The sequence below is a fragment of the Hemiscyllium ocellatum genome, chromosome 19 (assembly GCF_020745735.1).
Source record: "Hemiscyllium ocellatum isolate sHemOce1 chromosome 19, sHemOce1.pat.X.cur, whole genome shotgun sequence".
In the NCBI taxonomy this organism is placed as follows: domain Eukaryota; kingdom Metazoa; phylum Chordata; class Chondrichthyes; order Orectolobiformes; family Hemiscylliidae; genus Hemiscyllium; species Hemiscyllium ocellatum.
In genome coordinates this window covers 71,378,379-71,401,092 of record NC_083419.1, presented here as the reverse complement: position 1 = coordinate 71,401,092, position 22,714 = coordinate 71,378,379, and positions in this window count along the sequence as shown.

The following is a 22,714-nucleotide window of genomic DNA, read 5'->3' as shown; positions in this document are numbered from 1 at the left end:
CTTCAATCATTTTACTGATTAATAATAGAATAATGGAAAAATTCTATAATAGAACTTACAGCGTAATTTCCATTGCTCAATCAGTTGCTGTTAATGTCAGGGCAATGCTGTCCACCAAGTCTAATAGTGCATCCTCCAATCTCTCACAGTAGAATCGGGTCATCAGGTTTAACTCCCTGTCGCTGTAACTATTCAGCAATTGACTAATTCCTTTTCCATCATCGTCTGTCAGAAGAAAGTGAACAAAACATGCAATTTAAAAATCTGATGTAAAAAGTTAAAGAAATATCACACCAAAAGCCTACTTTCAACCATTGATACAAAATATTAATTTGCAACAAATAATTGTGCGATTTTACTTGCAGACTCTTCATGTCTCTATGTAGCAATTTCACAAGGATTAATGGTCTCTTTCTCCTCCTACATGAGAGAGTCAAAACCCTAAATTGTTTCAGTTCTCATTAGTTATTACTAATCACTCTGCCCAGAGTTATTACACATTTAGAGTAGCAGGCTGAACTTGAACACACTTAAGAATTCTAACCCTGCACCATAGGAGTCCTTCATTGCTGTGTTTTATTAGTATATGTTTCTACCCAGAAGTGTTATCACACAAAAATGAGTTCTTTCCCACTGCAACTTTTGTTTTATTGATAACAAGCATCCACCACCAGTAAAACCTCATGTGTATAAATTGATGATTTAAAAGCACAGCCTTTTTTGGGCAATGCAATACCAAATATAAACATGGCAGGGGACGTAGTAGGAAGAGAGGGAAGGGATAAAATCAAAATGGAGTGGGAGGGGAAATAAAGCACTGTATGCCTCTGTGGAGTTCCATCCCTCTAAAGGCATTGACATGGACATTCTGCTCCCCACCTCTAAGGACACCCGGGCTTGAATGGAACCACAGAAGGACAGATAGTTACCTCCCTCCACAGCCACACTGCCAAGACCTGTTTACAACCAGCCTGACCATCCAATTGATGTTATGAGCTGGTTCAGTAAACTGAATTCCGTGTTTCCATGTAGCAGGATCATGAGCCTAGATGATCTGTCCTGCTGCCACAGATCATGTATGAGGGGATAAAACAACTGTTTTTGTTCATAGATGGTCTGCTCAGTGGCCAAGCACCAAATACCATTCATCTGTAAGTTGTGCTCAGGCTACGCAGTCTCCTGAGATGCCTGCCATGCTGTTTACCATTCTGATAACCACAGTTACTTCTCAGCCTTTCCTGAAATTGGAACATTCTATCCTGGAGTGTCTGATACTCATCAGGGAATATTGCCAGTAACACAGCTGATCTGTGAACTTTACCTTTTCCATTTCTTCCTTTCATTGAAGTACATTGTATTTGTCCCACATTTACTCCGTCCATCATAATTTTGCATTTGTTCACAAGCTTAACAAAAGAATATGTACCATTGTTAGGCTGATCAAAATGCTGGCGGAATTTTGTTGCTGCTGCTATTCAACAAATGTAAGGAAACTACATTCTAATAACAGCAAAATGATCGCGTTGATATCAAAATGCAATGACACTAAAAATATTTAACTGTATTGATTAAGATGAAGAGTCATCTAGATTTGAAACATTAGCTTGTTCTCCCTCTGTGAATGCTATCTGACCCGCTGTGATCTCCAGCATTTGTTGTTTTCAGTTCCGATTCCAGCATCTGCAGTCAGTGGTTCCTGCACCTTGATGAAGATCTGTGTGTTACCTTCTGGTTATGATTGTCGTAGAGATCGACAGCAGAGAAGAAGGTGATTCCGATTTATCCCCTTTTTCACACCTCTCTCAGTGACAGTTTGAACAGATTAATATTTAACCGACACTGTCCACACCCAGCACAGTCAGGGCTTCCTGTGACCCGGCATGATAAGGTCTCACTCAGTGGGAGCTTTCAGATCAATCCCGAAGGAGCGGGCTCGGGTTTGAGGACACACCTTGAGGGGCTGAGGCAGCGGAAGGAGCTTCCGGGGCCAGACCTTGGGGCGGGGCGGGGGGGGGAATTGACGTCACAATGCCAAAGTAACGTTTTGGACAGAAGGGCTCCTGATTGGTCAGTAACTGTCAGATGACTCACTCTTCGTACCTGAAACCTCCATTCACCTTTCCCTCCCCATCAGGTTTAAGGGCAATGGGAGTCAGGCTGGTGGGGGAGCAGTATATTTCTAGAATTAACTGCATATTTAATGTTCTTTAATGAGATTCTAACTCTAGGGCCATGTAGTTTGTTGTAAGTTAATTTTAATAGACATTAATTTTCAATGAAATAGTTGTGAGAAGATTAAAATGGCAATACACTGGGTAGTTTGCTTATCATGTCGAACGTAGGAAATAAGAGACAGTTTGAACAGTCATGCCAACCAAACCTGTGGGAACTGTCCAATTGTAGCTTCTGTCAGATTACATGCGTCAGTTTGGGGACACACTTCAGGGCATTCAGGAAAGTGGGTGGAAAACGTCATAGACAGGAGTTTTAGAGTCGTGGACACTACCAAGGTTCAGGCAGATAGCTGGGAGGGACAGGCAGTTGGAGACTGGGACACCCCTGTGGCTAAACCAGTGCCAGAACAATGCTACCACAGCTGGCACTGTTGTTCAACAGGCAGGATCAAAGTGCAGCAAACCAGTACTAATAGGGGTCTCCATAGGCATTTCTGTGGCTGCAAAAGGGACCAGGATGGTGCATGGCCTCCCTTGTTCCAGAGTCAAGGATGTCTGTGAGTGGGAATAGAACATTGTCAAAAGGAACAATGAGTTGAAGCTGCACAGGACATTGGTTAGGCTACTTTTGGAATATTGTGTGCAATTCTGGTCTCCATCCTGTAGGAAGGATTTGTGAAACTTGAAACATTTCAGAAAAGATATGCAGGAATGTTGCTAGGGTTGGAGGATTTGAGCTATAGGGAGAGGCTGAACAGGCTGGGGCTGTTTTCACTGGAGTGTCGGAGGCTGAGGGGTGATCTTATAGAAGTTTATAAAATCATGAGGGGGCATGGATGGGATCAATCGACAAAGTATTTTCCCTGGGGTGTGGGAGTCCAGAACGAGAGGGCATAGGTTTAGGGTGAGAGGGGAAAGATAAAAAAAGGGAACTAAGGGGCAGCGTTTTCACACACAGGGTGGTGCTTGTATGGAATGAGCTACCAGAGGAAGTGGCGGAGTCTGGTACAACTACAGCATATAAAATGCATCTGGAATGGGTACATGAGTAAGAAGGGTTCGGATGGATATGGACCAAGGTGCTGGCAAGTGGGACTAGATTAGGTTAGGATATCTGGTTGGCATAGATGGGTTGGACCATGTACAGCATGGTCTGTTTCCATGCTGTACATTTCTATGACTCTGAGTAGCCAAAGAGTGTGGTACAGGTTGGTATGAATAACATAGGCAACCCCTCTGGGGTTCACATCTCTGGATTACTCCATGTGCCAGTGAGGCGAGGAATAGGAAGACAGTGCAGTGAAAAATATTGCTAAAAGGCTGTCGGATGGGGGGCTTCCAATATGTGGATCATTGGAATGTCCTCCAGGATGATTGGGATCTCAACAAGAAGGAAGGATTGAATGCAAATTGGAGAGGCACCAATCTCCTAGCAGGGAGGTTTGCTGGTGTCACTCGGTAGGTGGTTAAAGCAGGGTGAGAGAAAGGGAGGACTGCAGATGCTGGAGATCAGAGTCGACTGTGGTGCTGGAAAAGCACAGCAGGTCAGGTAGCGTCTGAGGAGTAAGAGAGTCAACGTTTCAGTCATAAGCTCTTTATCATGAATGGGGCAGGGGTCTGAGAGATAAATGGGAGAAGGCTGGGGCTGGGGGGAAAAATGTAGCTGAAAATGTTAGTTGAAGTGTTGAGCCAAGGGGTGGTTGGGTTGGTTGGTCCAGGTATCCCAGAGGTGTTCTCTGAAACATTCTGCAAGTAGGTGGCCTGTCACCCCAAAATAAAGGAGGCCACATCAGGTGCAGCTGATGCAGTAAATGATGTGTGTGGAGGTGCAGGTGAATTTGTGGTGGATATGGAAGGATCTGCTGAGGTCAAGAGGTGGGCAAATTGACAACAGTTTGTTGTGGTTCTGTTCGCCGAGCTGGAAGTTTTTGCTGCAAACGTTTCGTTCCCTGGCTAGGGAACATCATCAGTGCTATTGGAGCCTTCTGTGAAGCGCTGCTTTGATGTTTCTTCCGGTATTTATAGTGGTTTGTTCTTGCCGCTTCCGAGTGTCAGTTTCAGCTGTAGTAGTTTGTATGTGGGGTCCAGGTTGATGTGTCTGTTGATGGATCTTCTTGCCGTTTCCGGGTGTCAGTTTCACCTGTAGTGGTTTGTATATGGGGTCCAGGTCTATGTGTCTGTTAATGGAGTTTGTGGATGAATGTCATGCCTCTAGGAATTCCCTGGCTGTTCTCTGTCTGGCTTGTCCTATGATGGTAGTGTTTTCCCAGTCAAATTCATGTTCCTGGTTGTCTGAGTGTATGGCTACTAGGGATAGCTGGTCGTGTCGTTTTGTGGCTAGCTGATGTTCAGATATACGAACAAATCAACGGAACACCCATGGGATCACCAATCTCGGGACTCATAGCAGAGGCAGTTATGCAAAGGTGAGAACATACATCCCTACCACAAATCCAACCCAAACTCTGGATCAGATACGTCGATGACACCTTTGTAATCATCAAAAACACAGAAATAGAAAAAACACACCGAATCATCAATGCCACACTCACAGGAATACGATTCACGAGAGAAGAGGAAAAGGATAGCCAACTCCCATTCCTAGACGTGTTAGTAGAGAGAACACCCAACGGAGAATTCACCACAAGGGTACACAGGAAACCAACACACACAGACCAAGTCCTAAACTATGAAAGTAACCACCCCAACACACACAAACGAAGCTGCATCAGGACACTATTCAAAAGAGCCACAACACACTGCAGTACACCAGAACTGCGAAAAGAGGAAGAGGAACACCTATACAAGGTATTCGCCAAAAACGGATACCCACGCAACTTTATCACCAGATGCCTAAGAGATAGACCACGGAACGAGGACATGCCACAACCAAAAGGACTAGCCACACTACCATACGTCAGGAGCGTCTCAGAACTGACAGCCAGACTACTGCGACCCTTAGGACTCATAACAGCACACAAGCCAACTTCCACACTCGGACAACAACTCACTAAAACGAAGGACCCAATAGCCAGCACGAGCCAAACTAACGTAGTTTACAAAATACCATGCAAGGACTGCACAAAACACTATATAGGACAAACAGGAAGACAGCTAACAATCCGCATCCATGAACATCAGCTAGCCACAAAACGACACTACCAGCTATCCCTAGTAGCCATACACTCAGACAACCAGGAACATGAATTTGACTGGGAAAACACTACCATCATAGGACAAGCGAGACAGAGAACAGCCAGGGAATTCCTAGAGGCATAGCATTCATCCACAAACTCCATTAACAGACACATAGACCTGGACCCCATATACAAACCACTACAGCTGAAACTGACACCCGGAAACGGCAAGAAGATCCATCAACAGACACATCAACCTGGACCCCACATGCAAACTACTACAGCTGAAACTGACACCCGGAAGCAGCAAGAACAAACCACTATAAATACCGGAAGAAACATCAAAGCAGCGCTTCACAGGAGGCTCCAATAGCACTGATGATGTTCCCTAGCCAGGGAACGAAAGGTTTGCAGCAAAAACTTCCAGCTCGGCGAACAGAACCACAACAACGGACACCCGAGCTACAAATCTTCAACCAGACTTTGACAACAGTTTCATTGACAACCCAATAAACACTAAAATGAAAGGAAACATAGGAACAGGAATTGGCCAATCACCCCCTCAAGACTCTTCTGCCATTCAATGCGATCATGGCTGATCTGTGGCCTAACCTCATTTACTTGCTTTTGACGCAGATCCCTTAATGTCTCTGCTTAACAAAAAGTTACCAACCTCAGATTTCAAATTAACAACTGATGCAGCATCCACAGCTATTTGTGGAAGAGGATGTTAAATATCTACCTGCCTTATGCATAGATGTGCTTCCTAACACCTTTTGTCCCATACACAGACTATATCATCTAGTTCTCGAATCAGTGAAAAGAGTTGATCCCTACCTACCCTGTCTTTTCCTGTTAATATCCCAAAGAGTTTGATCAGATTACCGCTTAAACTTCTAAATTTATAAAGAGACATCACGTGTCTGCGACCTCTGAGTTGTTAGTTGAGGAACAGAACTCAGCTCAAAATTCTTCTAATCTTGCAGTCATAGAATCATACAGCACAGAAACAGACCTTTGGGTTCAACTTGTCCACGCCGACCAGCTTTCCCAAACTGAACTAGCAGTGGTGTGATGTTTTCTGGCTCCTGTAATGGAGTTTTAGATTTACACCAGAGAATATCGCAGATGACGAGTGACTTTCCATTATTGTTATGCAACAAGCATCCACCTGGAGCAGGTCTTGGGAGCAGGATCCCATATGTTTCTGCCTCGGAGGCAAAAGCACCATCCTAAAAATGGGCATTTCAAATTCTGAGCAACAGTGCACCAATAAATGATGGTTGCAAACTAACCATTCTGTTCATTTTATTTTCCACAAAGCAACTTGTTCAGAAATGTTATTGTGTACCTCTGGAACAGGCAAGACTCGGACACTGGCCACCTGACTCGGAGCTGGGGACATTACCACTACACAATATATTTCTGAAGGCACATTACACTTAGTAACATTGCACCTCAACCTTTAAGTACTTGTGAAAAATTTAGATTGCTACTCCCAATATTCAACATGGGAGCAAAGTTGGGCTGTTGCGGTGCTTCTACCTCTAGCCCAGGAGTCCTGGGTTCAAGACCCAGCTTCTCCAAAGATGGGTCTGAACAGATTGATTGAAATATTTAGAGACTCTTGTGGCTGGGATTTTGTATTCATTCACAGGAGGAAGGCTTTGCTGGCTCAGGAAGCACTTAATTCACATCCCTAATTGCCCAGAGGCCAGTTGTGATTGAGTCACATTGACTAGGTGGTCTGGAGTCATATGTAGGCCAAACCAGGTAAGGATGGTAGTTTCCTTCCCTAAAAAACATCGGTGAATCAGGGGGGCTTTTCCCTAAAGTCAACAACAGATTCATGGTCATTGTGAGACTCTTCATTCCTGATTTTGTATAGAATGCAAACACCATCATCTGCCATAGTGGGATTTGAACTTGGGGACTAGACTCATTACCAGTATCTCTGGATTAATAGTTTAGTGACAATACCACTAGGGCATTGCCTCCCCTAGCCCAGAGGCCTCTGTTTAAAACCCATCTCCTTCAGAGCTATGCACAACACATCTGAATATGAGTTTAAGAAGCATCCATAAGTACAAAATTAATTTAGCCTACAAGTTAATTTTGGGTGGGTGTTGTGAAGATGTGGGGTGTACTGTACCTTTAAGAGAGCTAAAGAACTACCTGACAGAAAAAAAAGATAATGTAATGTGCCCCAGCTACTGGTATAGCTAGGGTAGATGGTTACCAGGAAACGACTAAACAGAATCGAATTAGGCCAATCAGTTTAAATTATACCCCCAAAAATACCAAACTCCAATCCAGTTTGAATTTGGTATAGTGACAATCTTAAAATGATATACCCCTAAAGCAGTGGGTTGTAAGAGCAGGGAAATTTGAACAGTTGAGAGGAGAATCTTCTCAACTGCAACAGCAGCTGCAGACTGCCCAGCAAGATAGCTCTCTTAAAAGGTCCGAAGGGTTGTAGTAGTCTGGCTGTCATTTCTGAAACTTCTTTGATGTACGGTAAGGTGGTTAGGGTTTCTGATTGTGTTTGGTCTGCTTGTCGTGGTTTGTTCTTGAGGAATCTGCGGACTGTATTTTTTGAGTATCCGTTCTTCTTGAATACGTTGTATAGGTGGTTCTCCTCTGTTTTCCAAAGTTCGTCTGTGCCGCAGTGTGTGGTGGCTCGTTGGAATAGTGTTCTGATACAGTTTCATTTGTGTGTGTTGGGATGGTTGCTGGTGTAGTTAAGTATTTGGTCAGTGTTTGTCGGTTTTCTGTATATGCAGGTTTGTAGTTCTCCGTTGTCCTTTCTTTCGACTGTGACGTCCAGGAATGCGAGTTTGTAGTCGGTTTCTTCCTCCTTGGTGAACTTTATGCCTGTGAGGGTGTTGTTGATGTTAAATATCTCTTCTATCTTGTTTCGTTTTGTGATGACAGAGGTGTCATCTACGTAGCGGATCCAGATTTTTGGTTTGATGGTTGGTAGGGCTGTTTGTTCTAGTCTTTGCATTACCACTTCTGCTATGAATCCTGATAGTGGAGAACCCATGGGTGTGCCGTTAGTTTGTTTGTAGATTACGTTGTTGAAGGTGAAGTAGCTGATGAGGCTCAGGTCCACTAGCTTCATGATGTTTTCGTTGGTAATGTGATTGATGGTGGTTGGGGTGTGTGTGATGGTCTCTTCTAAGGTGTGGTAAGTGTTTCCTTTGCCAGGTCGATGTTGATGGAGGTAAACAGTATTGTATATTGTATTGTCTGTATCCTTTTATTTCTTGCCAATCATGTCTGTCAAAATGTCAATAGACATTGCTATTGTGTCTGCTTCGACCACTTCCTCTGAAAGCGCATTACAGGCACATTGAGTCAGTCACATTGTCAAACAGCACGGAAACAGACCCTTCAGTCCAACCCGTCCATGCCAAGCATAATCCCAAACTAAACCGGTCCCACCTGCCTGCTCCTGGCCTACAATTCTCCACACCTTTCCTATTCATGGTTAAAAATCACACAACACCAGGTTATAGTCCAACAGGTTTAATTGGAAGCACATTAGCTTTCGGAGCGACGCTGGTGTTGTGTGATGTTTAACTTTGTACACCCCAGTCCAACACTGGCATCTCCAAACCATTTCCTATTCATGTACTTCTCTCAGCTCTTTCTAAACATTGTAATTATACCCACATCCACTACTTCCTCAGGAAGTTCCCTCTGTGGAAAAAGAAACTGCCCCTCTCATTTCTTTTAATCATTCCCCCTTTACCCTTAAATCTATGTCCTCTAGTAATTGAGATTTCTATCCTGGGGAAAAAAAACTATGCATTCTGTCCATGCCTTTCATAATTTTGTAAATCTCTATCAGGTCACCTTTCAGCCTCTGGTGTTCAAGTAAAAACCAATCCTGTCCAATCTCCTTTACAGATAATACCTCCCAAACCAGACAAAATCCTGGAGAACATTTTCTGTACCCTCTGCAATGCTCTCACATGTTTCTGGTCATGATGCCATGACCAGAACTGTACACAACATTCCAAATGCGACCTTGCTAATGCTCTGCAACATGGCTTGCCAATTTTTATACTCTATGTCCTAAACAATGAAGGCAAACATGCAATATGCCTTTTAGACTACCTCATCCACTGACATTGTCCCTTTTTGGGAAATGTGGACCTGTATACTTCAAGGCCCTGTACTTTAATGCTTCTAAGGGTTCTGCCAATATTGTGTAACTTCCCTTATGCATTGGACCTTACAAATGTATCAGCTCATATTTTTTCAGATTAAAGTCCATCTGCCATTTCTTCACCCAAATCTCTAGATTATCTATAATCCTGCTGTATCCTCTGGCAATTCTCCACATTATCCACAGCTCCCCCAATGTTTGTGTTATCGCCAAACTTACTGATCAGACGATAGTCATTCTTCTCCAAATTATTTATAAACAAATGAGGGGTCTCAATACTGATCCCTGTGGAACAATACTGGTCATATGGCCAAATGACTTCATCCTCAGTATCTGCTTACCATGACAGACCTTGACAAAGGCCTTGCTAAAGTCCAGTGAGACAATAGTGGGCGGCACGGTGGCACAGTGGCACTGCGGTCTCACAGCGCCTGAGACCCGGGTTCAATTCCCGACTCAGGTGACTGACTGTGTAGAGTTTGCACGTTCTCCCTGTGTCTGCGTGGGTTTCCTCCAGGTGCTCCGGTTTCCTCCCACAGTCCAAAGATGTGCGGGTTAGGTGAATTGGCCATGCTAAATTGCCCGTAGTGTTAGGTAAGGGGTAAATGTAGGGGTATGGGTGGGTTGCGCTTCGGCAGGTCGGTGTGGACTTGTTGGGCCGAAGGGCCTGTTTCCACACTGTAAGTAATCTAATATCTGCCACTCTACTCTCTTCAGGCATCTTTGCCACTTCCTCAAAAATCTCAATCAAGTTTGTGAGACATGACCTTCTCCACACAAAGCCTTGCTGCCTGTCACTAATTAGTCATTTTATTTTCCAAATGTGAGTAAATCCTGGCCCTAAGAATCTTCTCCACGATATCTTGGCGTGGCGGTATAGAGTCATGGAGTTGTACAGCAAGGAAACAGGCCCTTCGGTCCAACCCATCCATACTGACCAGGTATGTTAAATTACCACTGACATAAGGCTCACTGGACTTCCCATATTATCCGTGTTGCATTTCTGAAACAAGGGAACAACATTGGCTATTCTCCAGTCCTCTTGGACGTTTCCTGTAACTAAAGAGGATTTAAAGATTTTGTACAAGGCCCCAGCAATTTCCTCCCTAGAATAGCTACCATCAGCTCCTGGTAACTTGTAACCTCATGGTTTTTTTGTAAAGCCCAACACTTCCTCCTTTTTTTATATAGACATGCCCTAGAATTATCAACATACCCTTGTCTAGACTCACCATTCACCATGTCCATTTCTTTCGAATACCCATGCAAATTATTCACTAAGGTCCTCACCCACATCCTCTGGCTTCATGCAGAAATTTCCTTCTTTGTCCTCAACTGGACCTGGCTTTTCCCTCACCCACACCAACCAACTCAACCGCCCCGTGGCTGAACACCTTAACTCCCCCTCCCACTCCGCCAAGGACATGCAGGTCCTTGGTCTCCTCCATCACCAGACCATGGCAACACGATGCCTGGAGGAAGACCACCTCATCTTTCGCCTGGGAACCCTCCAACCACAAGGATGAACTCAGATTTCTCCAGTTTCCTCATTCCCCTCCCCCTACCTTTTCTCAGTCAAATCCCTCGAACTCAGCACTGCCTTCCTAACCTGCAATCTTCTTCCTGACCTCTCCGCCCCCACCCCCACTCCGGCCTATCACCCTCACCTTGACCTCCTTCTACCTATCGCATTTCCAACGCCCCTCCCCCAAGTCCCTCCTCCCTACCTTTTATTTTAGCCTGCTGGACACACTCTCCTCATTCCTGAAGAAGGGCTCATGCCCAAAATGTCGACTCTCCTGCTCTTTGGATGCTGCCTGACCTGCTGCCCCTTTCCAGCAACACATTTTCAGCTCTGATCTCCTGCATCTGCAGTCCTCACTTTCTCCCAGAAGACAGTAGTTTTCAGTCAATCACACCGTGGATCTGCGAAAAAAAAATGGGAATGGCAGATTTTCTTCCCAAATGTAAGTTGCTGAAAAAGTAATCAGATTTGATTAAAATAGCTGTTACATTCACTGTCACTGGTATTCCACGTGCATTCATAGATTTCAACTTCAATCAGCCAACACAGCAGAATTGGTATACTGTCTAGAGCTTTCACCCTATTAGTTCAAGAACTACAACACAACAATACTGCCTCTGTGCAAAATAAATGTTCTTTACATGGATTTGTTACAATAATGTGAAAGGATACTCATACAGTGTCGTGTTTAGGGATGACAAAAAATTAGGTATAGCAGCTTAGGAATTGGGTTTTGTTTGGCTTATCGACAAATAGAAGTGCCGTGGCAATGTATGCTCCAAGTGCAGTCATGTTTATAGTTGTTTGAAGTAGTCACTATCAAATAAAAATTGAAAGAACTAGGGATGCTGGAAATCAGAAACAAAAACAGAAATTGCTGGGAACGCTCAGCAGGCCTGGTCACATCTGTGGAGTGAAATCAGACTTAATGTTTGGGATTCAGTGACCTGTCCTTAGAACTATTCTCTTTGTTACAATAATTTCAAAAGGATCCCTTATACAGTGTAAAACATTCTGAGGGAGGATCACTAGACCTGAACCGTTAACTCTGATTTCTCTGCACAGTTGTTGCCAGACCTGCTGAGCTTTTCCAGCAATTTCTGTTTGTTTCAGTCACTATCAAATATCCTTCCATTTAACACTGAGACTCTGGTAATAGGTGCAGATTCAACCACATCAGTATCTGGCTTGGGAAATTAATGTGATCAATTTTCCATCTTCTCTGCTCAGCTTTTTCTGACAACTTGCTTAGGAAGGAGGCTGCAAAGAGCAGAGGACAAGTCTGACCGTCTGTGAAAATACCCGGAATAGATAACACTCACATTTATACTTATTGGGAAACAAAGTGACACAGTAATCAGACTGATGCCTCAGGCTATTTTTTTTACTCAAATCAGTGGGACAAGTCAAGTATCACTGGAATCATGATGTTTAGAGCCATGCTTGATTGGTTGATTTTGTTCCTACCTCATAATGAGCACTGTGCAAAGTGACACAATTGAATGTGTACAGTATCATGTTAACCACACAGCCTAACCAAAATCCACTGATTGAGAAACTTCTTCCTGTCCTTACAGTCAATTTGTCCCACTCCCTGGTCAAAGTTGAGACTCCAATTACAATTACCAAGGATGACTCAATCTGATAAGCACTAGTTTTTATTGATTTGTAATGATACTTATTGTTAGGAAGCCATCAGTTTATGATCTATCGTTGCAAGTTGCGAACAAAGGTTACACAAACGAACTTCAATCTTTCAACTTTGAGGGCAGGTTACATGCAAATTAAAAAGAATAATGATTGATCAGGTCCACGTGAGAGGGTTGTGGTGACAACTATTTTTCCGCAGTCAAGAATTATTTCTAGATGCCTGTAACGGTTACGGACAGTTAAAAACAAATGTTTCTGTGGCAGCAATCGAGACACCAAAGTGGGGTGTTGCCTTCCTGGTGCCAGGTTCAGTGACATCCCTGAGTGGTTGCATGAAATTCTTAAGGGGAGTATCAGCAGTCATTGTACATATTGATACCAACTGCATGGGTAGGAAAAGGGATTAGGTTCTGAATAGTGATAGTAGGGAGTTAGGCAGAAAGTTAAAATGTGGGACCTCAAGGGCAGTAATTTCTGGACTACTTCCAGTGCCATGTGGAAGCGAGAGTAGGAATAGGAGGATTTGGCTGATGAGTGCGTGGCTTGAGAGATGGGGCAGGTATTCAGGTTCTTGGATCATTGGGATCTCTTCTGGTGTAGAGATGATCGGAACTGGAGGTGGGGAGACCTACTAGAGCCACAAGAGATGGATGAGATCCTAAATGAATATGTCTTGTCAGTATTTATTGTTGAGAAAGTCATGGATGCGAGGGATTTGGGAAATAAATGGTGATGTCTTAAAGACAGTCCAAAGTACAGAAGAGTAGGTGCTTGAAGTCTTAACATGAATTAAGGTTCAATCCCCAGAACCTGATGAAATGTCTTCCTGGACTGTGAGAGGCTAGGGAGGATACTGAGAGGTCCCCAGTGGAGATAGTTGTATCATCGACTGCGAGGGATGGAATGCTCGAAGATTGAAGAGTGACTAATGTTGTACCATTATTTAAGAAAGGCTGCAGGGAAATGCGTGGGAACTTTCCACCATTGAGCCTAACATCTGTGGTAGGTAAGTTGCTACAGGGGATTCTGAGAGACAGGATTGAAGGTATTTGGAAAGGCAATGATAGTCTGGGATAGCCAGCATAGCTTTTTGCATAGGAAATCATGTCTCATGAATTTGATTGAGTTTTCGAAGAGGTGATCAAGAAAATAGATAACGACAATGTAAGAGATATTGTCTCTATGGACTTTAGTGAGGCTTTTGACAAGGTACCACCTGGTAGATTGTTGAGTAAGTTAAAGCTCATGCGATTCAGGGAGAGCTAGCCAACTGAATCCAAACTTGGCTTGACAGATGATGGTGGAGGTTGTGTGTCCACTGTTATTCATCATTTATTTAAATGATTTGAATGTGAATTTAGTAGGAATGGTTAACCAATTTGTGAATAAGACCAATATCGATGGTATAGTGAATGGTAAAGAATGTTGTCTGGGAATACAGCGAGATCTTGATGAACTGGTCCACTGGGCCGAGGAATGGCAGATGGAGTTTAATTTAGACAGGTGCAAGATGTTGGGCAAGAGGTAGGGCAAACGGAGCAGGAGTTACAGTCATAGGCCTCTGGGGAGCGTTATACAACAACGAGATCAGGGGATACAGGTTCACAGTTCCTTGAAAGTGGAGTCACAGGTAGACAGGGTGGTAAAGAAGGCTTTTGACATGCTCGCTTTCATTGGTCAGAGCACTGAATACAGGGATTGGACCGTTTTGTTGCAGCTGTACAAGACATTGGTGAGGCCACATCTGGAGTACTCCATGCAGTTCTGGTCACCCTGCTATAGAAAGGATATTATTAAACTAGAAAGAGTGCGGAAAAGATTTACCAGGATGCGACCTGGACTGGAAAGTTTGAGTTATACAGAAACTCGATAAGCTCGAACTTTTCCTTGGGGCGTTGGAGAAGGAGGGGTCCCCTTATAGAGGTCTATAAAATGAGAGGCACAGATAAGGTAGATAGCCACCTGCTTTTCCTCATGGTTGGGGAATCTAAAACTAGACAGCATAAGGTTAAGGTGAGAGGGGAGAGATACTAAAGGATCCAGGGGACAACTTTTTTTTCACACTGATGATGGTGTCAGGAAGGAGCTCTCAGAGGTCGTGGTAGAAATGAGGGCAATTTCATTATTTGAGAAACATTTGGGCAGGTACGTGAATGGGATAGGTATGGAGGGATATGGACTAAATGGGCTGTAAAACTCAGTGACTAGGAATGGCAGATGTGCACAATTTCCTCATGACTTTTCCTAACCATCCCATATTTTTCCCATATGACTTTATCCCAAATAATTGTTCCCCAGAGTTAAACTGACAAGGTTGTAATCGCCAGGATTAGCCTTAGGTTTTCAACCCTTTTTAAAACAAAGCTGTAATGCTGGCAACCCTCCAGGCTCCTGACATTTCCTCCCAGTCCAGGGCAGACTGAAATGTTTTAATATTTATGGGTGGCACAGTGGTTAGCACTGCTGCCTCACAGTGCCAGAGACCTGGGTTCAATTCCCGCCTCAGGCGACTGTCTGTGTGCGGCTTGCACATTCTCCCTGTCTCTGTGTGGCCCATCACTCTCTGGCTGAAGAAATGTCTCCTCATTTCCGTTCTAAAGTGACCCTCTCTAATTTGAAGGCGGTGCCCATGAGTCCTAGTATCCCTGCCTGACAGAAACAATTTCCCAGCACCCACCCTTTCTCAGCCATGCAATTTTTTGTAAGTTTCCATTAGATCTCCTTTTAACCTTCTAAACGCGAATGAATACAATCCCAGAATCCTCACCCATTCATTGTACGTTAGGCCTACCATTCCAGGGATTGTCTGTGTGAATTTCCACTGGACACACTGCAGTGTCAGTATGTCCTTCCTGAGGTGTGGGGCTCAAACCTGGACACAGTTTTCTAAATCGGGCCTAACTAGAGCTTTATAAAGTCTCAGTAGCACATCACTGCTTTATATTCCAACCCTCTTGAGATAAATGACAACATTACATATGCTTTCTTAACCATGGACTCAATCTGCAAGTCAATCTTCAGAGAATCCTGCACTAGCACTCCCAGATCCCTTTGTACTTTGACTTTATGAATTTTCTCACTGTTTAGAAAATACTCCATGTGTTCTTTTTCCCAAAGTGCAAGACCTCACATTTGCTTAAATTGAATTCCATCAGCCATTTCTTGGACCATTCACCTAAACTGTCTAAATCTTTCTGTAGCCTCCCCACCTCCTCAGAACTACCTGCCTGTCCACCTAACTTCATATCGTCGGCAAACTTCACCAGAATGCCCTCAGTCTCTTTGTCCAGATCATTTATGTAGAAAATGAACAGCTGCAGCCCCAACACTGAACCCTGTGGGACACCACTTGTCGCCAGCTGCCATTCTGAAAAAGAACCTTTTATCCCAACTCTCTGCCTTCTGTCAGACAGTCAATCCTCAATCCATGCCAGGAGCTCAACGTGAACACCATGGGCCTTCACCTTACTCAGCAACCTCCCGTGAGGCACCTTATCCAAGGCCTTTTGGAAGTCTAGGCAGATAACATCCACTGGGTTTCCCTGGTCTAACCTGCTTGTTACCTCTTCAAAGATTTCTAACAGGTTTGTCAGGCATGACCTCCCTTTACTAAATCCATGCTGACTTGTTCTCATCAACACTACACTTCCAAGAATTTAGGAATCTCATCCTTAACGATAGATTCTAGAATTTTACCTACAACCATGGTTAGGCTAATCATCTATACTTTTCCATCTTTTGTCTTGATCCTTTCTTGAACAAGGGGGTTACAACAGCGATTTTCCAATCACCTGGGACTTTCTCTGACTCCAGTGATTTTTGAAAGATTATAACCAATGCCTCCATTATTTCTTCAGCCACCTCCCTCAGAACTCTAGAATGTAGCCCATCCGGGCCAGGAGATTTATCAGTTTTAAGACCTTTTAGCCTTTCAAGTATTTTCTGTTTTGTAATGGCTACCATACTCAACTCTGCCCCTTGACTATTGTTGGGATATTACTCATGTCTTCCACTGTGAAGACTGACACAAAGTACTTGTTACATTCTTCAGCTATTTCCTTATCTCCCAGCATTAGCTTTCCTGCATCAATTTGGAGCAGCCCGATATCTACATTTGCCTCTCATTTGTTTCTTATGTATTGAAAGAAACTTTTATTAACATTTCTAATATTGGGCTAGCTTACCTTCATATTTGATCCTCTCCTTCCTTATTTTTCTCTTTGTTATCCTGTTTGTTTTTGTAGACTTCCCAATCTTCTGATTTCCCCGTGCTCTCGGCCACTTTGTAGGCTCTCTCTTTTTCTGAGTTCCTTCATCAGCCATGGATGTCTAATGTTGGGGGCAGAGGTGCAGGACATGGCTGAGATGCATTGGAGGGCGTTTTCAACCACGTGGGAGGGGACATTATGGTCTTTAAAGAAGGAGGCCATCTGGTGTGTTCTCTGGTGGAACTGGTTTCTATTTCCCCTCCCTCCATTTTACCCCAGTTCTAACCTTCCAGTCAGCACTGTCCCCATGACCTGTCTCACCTGTCAATTTTCCTTCCCACCTACCCGCTCCACCCTCCTCTCTGACCAATCACCTTTATCCTCACCTCCATCCACCTATTGCACTCTCAGCTACCCACCCCTCTTCCATTTATCTCTCCACCCCCAAGGCTCCCAGCCTCATTCCTGAAGAAGGGCTCCTGCTTGAAAGGTTGATTTTCCTGCTCCTCGGATACTGCCTGACCTGCTGTGCTTTTCCAGCACCACTCTCATCTTGACACTGCGAGAGTTCTCAGGGCGGGCCTTGGTTCACCATCCTGCTCTGATTGGTTACAAAATCTGTCCAACTCGTGCTTATAGCCAATAGGAAGAGTGGTCCCACCTTGGGAACGTTGTCTGGATCTGAATGTGAATGAAAAGAGAAATCGCTTGAGAAACTCAGCAGGTTTGGCAGATTCTGTTGAGTTAAAGCAGCGATAACGTTTCAGATCCAGTAATCCTTCGTCGTAACTGATAGGAGCGAGGAAAAGGTGCAGATGGGGGGGTAGTGAAGGCATCTCACTGCTGCAATAGGTGGTGATGGAGCCCAGAAAGAGACAGAACAGCAGTCAGACAGATAAAGGGGACAGATAATTGTGAGGCAGGGAGAAAGGAAAAGCTGATCACGGGGTGACAGATGAAAATGGGGTTGGCTGTACCTCCATTTTGACAGAGCGGCGAGGAGAGAAGGTGGAGTGAAGTGAGGGCTGCCGGGAAGGTAAGGGCTTAATGTATATTTGGGCAGTGGCTAAACCTGAGATACTATACGTGTAGTATCTCCCTCCTGCACACACACACACACACACACCCCCCCCCCCCCCCCCAGCACACCTCGAACCGGAAGAAAAAGATTCTGTAAGATAAAGCTTTTATATTTTCTTTATCTTTCTTTTTCATTTATTTAAGGGCATTATTTGGGTTTAGTTAGTTGATATAAAGCTAAGCCTACAATGATAGGGGACCTCAGACCCATGCTCTGTGCCTCATGCCTGATGTGGCTGAGGTTCCTGCCTCTTACACTTACAAGAAGTATGTTCACCTGCAGCTCTTGTTTGACCGTATAATGGCTCTGGAGCTGTGGATGGACTCACTGTAGAGCATCTGCGATGCTGAGGAGGTCGTGGATAGCACATTCAGTGAACTGGTCACACCGCAGGTAGGACTGCTGAGGGAGACAGTGAATGGATGACCAAAAGGCAGAGAAAGAGTAGGAAGGCAGTGCAGGTGTCCCCTGAGCTCATCTCCCTCCAAAACCGTTTTGGATACTGTTGGGGGAGATGGCCTACCAGGGTAAGGCAGCAGTTGCCAGGATCACGGCACTGTGGTGGGCACTGCTGTTCAGAATGGTGGGAAAAAGACTCATAGGGCCATAGTCATCGGGGATTCTATTGTGAGGGGAGTAGATCGGTGGTTCTGTGGCTGAAAATGGGACTCCTGGATGGTATGTTGCCTCCCAGGTGCTCGGGTCAGGGATGTTACCGATCGGCTGCAGAGCATTCTAAAAGGGAAGGGTGAATAGCCAGTTTTCGTGGTGCATACAAGCACCAATGATATAAGTAAAAAATAAGATGAGGTCCTGAAAGAAGAATTCAGGGAGCTAGGTGAGACGTTAAAGAGAAGGACCTCAAAGGTAGTGATCTCGGGATTACTACCAGTGCCACGTGCTAGCCAGTGTAGAAATGAAAAAATAGGCAGGATGAACATGTGGCGAGAGGGATGGTGTAGGAGGGAGGGGTTCAGATTTGTTGGACATTGGGACCGGTTCTGGGGAAGGTGGGACTATTACAAAATGGACAGTCTACGTCTGACCCAGACTGGAACCAATGTCATTGGGAGAGGTTTTGCTCCTGCTGTTGGGGAGGTTTTAAACTAACGTGGCAGGGGACTGGGAACCAGAAGAGAAAACAAGTAGGCAGCGAGGTGGAGACTGGAGATGGTAAGAATAATGAAGATAACATTAATAAAGGAAGAGTAGGCAGAGACCAGATGAATGCAAAAGAACTGGTGGCCTGAAATGCATCTACTTTAATGCAGGAGTATAGTGTATAAGGCAGATGAACTTCAGGCTTGGATTAGAGCCTGGGAGTATGACGTCATTGCGATCACAGAGACTTGGTTGAAGGAAGGCATGACTGGCATGTTCCAGGATATAGATGCTTCAGACAAGACAGCGAGGGAAGTCAAAGTGGGGGTGGGGTGGAGTTGCATTGTTGGTCAGGGATGATACCACGGCTGTGCTAAAGGAGGACACTATGGAGGGTTTAGGTAGTGAGGGATTATGGGTGGAGCTGAGAAATAAGAAGGATGCAGTTACATTGTTGGGGCTGTATTACAGGCCTCCCAACAGTGAGCGTGAGGTAGAAAACAAATAGGTAAACAGATTATGGAAAGATGTAGAGGCAATAGGGTAGTGGTGATGGGAGATTTTAATTTTCCCAACATTGACTAGGATACACTTAGCGTCAGAGGTCTGGATGGAGTAGACTTTGTTCAAAACATCCAGGAGAGTTTTCTACTACAGTATGTCAATAGTCCAACGAGGAAAGGGGCCATATTGGACCTGGTGTTGGGGAATGAGCCAGGCCAGGTGGTGGAAGTTGCGGTGGGGGATTTCTTTGGGAATAGTGACCACAATTCTGTAAGCTTTAGAATACTCGTAGATAAAGATGAGAGTGGTTCTAAGGGAAGAGTACTAAACAGGGCCAAGGCCAATTATATCAAAATTAGGCAGGAGCTGGGAAATGTGGATTGGACACAGCTGTTTGAAGAGAAGCCCACATTTGAGATATGGGAGGCTTTCAAAGAGAGGTTAAAGATAGTGCAGGGTAGGCATGTCCTGTTGAAGGCAAAGGATAGGAAGGGCAAGATTGGTGAACCGTGGATTAGATTAGACTTACAGTGTGGAAACAGGCCCTTCGGCCCAACAAGTCCACACCGACCCGCCGAAGCGCAACCCACCCGTACCCCTACATTTACCCCTTACCTAACACTACGGGCAATTTAGCATGGCCAATTCACCTGACCCGCACATCTTTAGACTGTGGGAGGAAACCGGAGCACCCGGAGGAAACCCACGCAGACACGGGGAGAACGTGCAAACTCCACACAGTCAGTCGCCTGAGTCAGGAATTGAACCCAGGTCTCAGGCGCTGTGAGGCAGCAGTGCTAACCACTGTGCCACCATGCCGCCCACTACAGGAGGAATTGTACAGCTAGCCAAGAGGAAACGGGAAGCGTACATAAGGTCTAGGCAGCTAAGAACAGAACGGGCCCTGGAAGAATATCAGAAGAGTAAGAACAGTCTTAAACGAGGAATCAAGAGGGCTAAAAGGGATCATGAAATAGCTTTAGCGAGCAGAATTAAGGAGAATTCCAAAGCATTTTATTCTTATATAAGAAGCAAACAGGTAACTAGAGAAAAGATTGGTCCACTAAAGGATAATGAAGGAAGGCTGTGTGTCGAACCTGAGAGAATGGGTTAGATTCTGAATGATTACTTTTCATCAGTGTTCACTGAGGAGAGAGACATGATGAATGTTGAGATTAGAGACAGAAGTTTGATTATTCTGAATCATGTTGACGTAAGTAGGGAAGATGTGTTGGATAGGTTAGACGTAAGTAAGGTGGACAAATCCCCAGGACCAGATGGGATTTATCCCACGTTGCTGAGGGAGGTGAGACAGGAAATAGCTGGGGCCCTGAACAGATATCTTTTTGGCATCCTTAAACACAGGTGAGGTGCCAGAGGACTGGAGGGTTGCTCACGTTGTCATCCTGTGCAAGAAGGGTAGAAGGGATACTCCAGGTAACTACAGACCAGTGAGCCTGATGTTAATGGTGGGAACGTTGCTGGAGAAGGTGCTGAGGGATAGGATCTATTTATATTTAGAAAAGAATGGGCTTATCAGTGATAGGCAACATGGTTTGTGTGGGGGAGATTGTGGGGAGACCTGATTGAGGTTTACCTAATCATAAAGGGTATAGACAGGGTGGATAGAGATAAGCTTTTACCGAGGGTGAAGAATTCAATAACAAGAGGTCAAGCTTTGAAGGTGAGAGGTGAAAAGTTTAAGGGGGATTCACACGGCAAGTGCCTCACACAGAGGGTGGTGGGTGTCTGCAATGTGTTGCCAGCAGAGGTGGTAGAGACAGGCACAGTAGATTCATTTAAGATGCATCTGGACAGATGCATGAGTAGGTGGGAAGCAGAGGAATACAGATGCTTATCAATTGTACGACAGGTTTAGACAGTAAGTTTGTATCGGCTCAGGCTTGGAGGGCCGAAAGGCCTGTTCCTGGGCTGTAAATGTTCTTTGTTCTTTGACTTTGAAATGTATCTGCAAGAAGTTAAAAATCACACTACACCAGGTTCGAGTCCAACAGAATTGTTTGGAAGCACTAGCTTTTGAAGTGCTGCTCCTTTATCACAACCACCTGATGAGGAACAGTGCTTTGAAAGCTAGTGCTTCCAAATAAACCTATTGGACTATAAACTGGTGTTATGCAATTCATGATTTTGTCCACCCCACCCCAGTCCAACACTGGCACGTCCAAATCATGTCTGCAGGATGAGAAACAAGAGAGAGTGCAGATTTTCAAATCCACGGCGCCTTCCATCCAACTAAATAACAAATCTCAAGATTAAGATCAAACATCTTTTTTAAAGGTAATGAGGAGTATTGGGCACCATGGCCACATGCTGACAATGGTTTGCATCTCTGCAAACTCTTGAATTGGCACCCTTGGTAATGTTGGTGGAATTGAGGGCAATGATGATGTGAAGTAGGGCATCATCTCTCCACAATGCCCTCCCCTCTAATCCTCACCATCAGACTCCTCTCCCACCCTAATCTCTTACAGGGAGCTCCCCTTCAATCAATCTCTCTCCAACTCAGTTTCTGACCCGTCTTCCTCCCAGTCACATGCATTGTCTCTGGGCTCTCCTCAAATTGTTGGCACATCAGTGCTTCACTGAACAATTTTTACCACCCTTAATGCTTTTTAAAAGGATGAACATAGGGATTGGCCTAGGTCCGAGGAGAAGGGTGTCATTCGGGACAGCTTCTGTCCCTCGTTAAGAATCAGTTCTGTGTATCTCGCCGGTTTCAATAAGCCCGAAGCTTTCTCAGAATAAATCTCTCGAGCATTATTCTGCAATTACTCCCAAATCTTCAGTCAGTGCAAGAGGAAGAAATTTATATTAACCTTTTTTAGGGCGGCGTGGTGACTCAGTGGTTAGCACTGCTGCCTCACAGCACTAGGTCCCAGGTTCAATTCCAGCCTCGGGCGACTGTTTGTGTGGAGTTTGCACATTCTCCCTATGTCTCTGTGGGTTTCCTTCAGGTGCTCCGGTTTCTCCCCACAGTCCAAAGATATGCGGGAGAGGTGAATTGGCCATGCTAAATTGCCTGTAGTGTTAGGTGCATTAGTCAGAGGGAAATGAGACTGGGTGGGTTACTCTCCGGAGGGTCAGTGTGGACTTGTTGGGCCGAAGGGCCGTTTCCACACTGAAAGGAATCTAATCT